Source organism: Phodopus roborovskii, unplaced genomic scaffold, assembly GCF_943737965.1.
Source record: "Phodopus roborovskii unplaced genomic scaffold, PHOROB, whole genome shotgun sequence".
Taxonomy (NCBI): domain Eukaryota; kingdom Metazoa; phylum Chordata; class Mammalia; order Rodentia; family Cricetidae; genus Phodopus; species Phodopus roborovskii.
Window position 1 is genome coordinate 9,743,132 of NW_026125489.1, and position 2,717 is coordinate 9,745,848.

Here is a 2,717-nt window from a genome sequence, read left to right on the forward strand (position 1 = left end):
TCCATGCTGACTCCTCCCTACTACTTCCTCTTTCCTCCTCGGCTCCTAGTCCCGCCTATCTTGCTTTCCTGTTGGCCAGCAGTGCTTTACTCATTAACCAGTATGAGAAACATTTACAGAATGCCATCTCCCATCCAGCCCTGTTTTAGAGAACAAGTAACATGGCAGAACATGGGTGGAAATGGAAAGCTCCCATTGCTTCGTTTCCTAATAAAACCCAAAGGATGGAACATTTTTCAGACATCCTTTGGGTTTTATAACTTGTAATAGCTCCTGAACAAACTGTAACCTGCTAAGGAGCCTCTTGGATTTGGGCCAAAGCAGTCAAAGAGAAACTTTGGGGTTTTTTTCCTCTCACACAAACTATAAATATGAAAGTATTCATATTTCAAAATATTTTATTGACTTTTTTATATATTTTGATTAAATTCTTTCTCCCCGCTAACTTCTCCTGCATCCAACTTCCTGTTCCTTTTCTCTCTCAGAAAAACAAAAACAAAAGCCCTTAATATTAAAATAGCAAACAAAAGCACAATCAGACGCATGGAGTCCGTTTTGTGTCAGCCAACTGCTCCTGAGCGTGGGTCCTCTTTGGAGTGTAGTTGGCATGGCCCGTGACACTCCATTGGTGACACAGTTTTCCCCTTTCCAGACAGGTATCGATTGCAATCACCTTCTCCGGTAGGGGTGGCACTTTGTGTCCGCTCCCCCCCTCTCAGTGCTGGTGCTTCGTTTTGTTGCTATGACAAAATGCTTGACCAGAGAAACCGGAAGGAGGAAGTGTTTGTTGTGGCTCACGGTTCCACGGATGCAGAGTCCATCACGGCAGGGCAGCTACCGGAGCAGCAGCAGCAGCAGCAAGAAGCAGCTGGTTAATTTCACCCACAGCCCGGAAGCAGAGAGTGAGCAATGCTGGCCCTCAGTCCACTTTCTCCCTCTTCTGCAGTCTAGGACACCCCCTCCCCATCCCCGCTCTCACAGGGCAGCTCACAACCATTCCATGAGATCTGATGCCCTCTTCTGGCCTCTGTGGGCACTGCATGCACATACTGGCAAAATACTCCTAACACGATGCAAAAGGAATTGAATCTTACACTCACACACACTCACATGCAGTCACACACATGCACATACATGCTCATGCATCGTGCATACATACACACACTCACTCACACTCATGCACACACACACTCACTCACTCACACACACTCATGCGCACACATATACACTCACACTCACTCACACACACCCCTGCACACACATACACTCACACACTCATGCACACATATACTCACACACACTCATGCATACACATATACACTCACACATACTCATGCACACGCACGCGCACACACACTCCTCCATGGTGTCTACTTATATCTAATGGGCACTAAAATGAGATGAAAAAAAATGTGGTATTTCTGTCCCCAAATTGTGTCTGTCCCCTTGATCTTCGGGCCACACTCTTCTCTTCACATTGATCATTGAAAATGTTTTACCCAATGCTGTAACGCATGGTGAGCTGGGCTCCTCCCCGTTTGGAGCTGGTATGCCTTTCCTCTACCCTTAGTCTAGTGCTTTGTCAGCAGCTCTGGATACCTACAGTCCCTCAGCCTTATGCAAGGTCAGGATGTTTATGCAATAACGAATAACTCAGCAGTTCCCAGGTTAAGCTGAATAACTACTAGCTGGCAAATCTCAAGGCCAGAATCCCTGTATACAAGAAGGAAAACCTCTTTCCAAATCTTGCCCTTGAACAACAGACAATTATCAAACTTTAGCCCACTTCAGAAAAAAAAAATCAATAAAAGCCTGTTTCTCCCTTTGAGAGGCAAGTTGTCTGTCTATCCCTTTGATTGCTGTTAGCTCCCATTTGCTCGGGAGCTGATGTTCCAATAAAGCCTTGCCTGTCTCCTTCATAATACATGGCTTTGTCTCATTTGTATTATCTCCATGTCACAAGAGCCCACTGTCTGGTATCATAATAAAAAATGCAGATGTGCCAACTCATCCGCTGTAGCATTGTTTGTAATTGCAAACTGTTGAAAAGGACATAGTATATACCCATATGCAGGAGAATGGTTGGCTAAAATGGTCCATTAGTTAAATGAGGCACATGCAGCTGCAAACAAGAACAAAAAATGATCCTTATGGATCTGTATGATTTACAGGGTACTCTGGTAGCTAGGGGCTGGGGAGAGGGGAGGTGCAAAAAATCACTTATAGCAAATAAACTCATGGTGAGATCCTTGACATCAGTAGCTACTGGGTAAATGCTAGTCAGAGTGAAAAACACAGGATGGCTATGAAATGCAAACAGATCTGGGAAGGGCAGCGCTCAGGTAGCTAAGGTAGGAGGGCCATGAGTTCAAGGTCAGCCTGGACTATAGAACCTGTCTAAAACAACAACAAAAGCAAAATCAAAGAAACAAGGTAAGTAGAAAACAAGTGTTGTTGAGGATAAGGAGAAATTTAAATCCTAGCGTGTTGCTGGTAAAAACTGGAAACGTGCCTACCATCACTGCAGAAAACAAATTGATGGTCCCTCAGAAAGTTACAGATGATCCTATGGCCCGTTAACCAGTGAGGTTCCATAGGCCCCAAAACACTACAGGCCGCTGATACTGCTTTCGGGTTCCCTCAAGTTCTAGAGTATCCCAGGGTTCCAAACTGGTACTCACTTGGAAGTGCTAGAAGGTACTGTGTGTACTACCCGG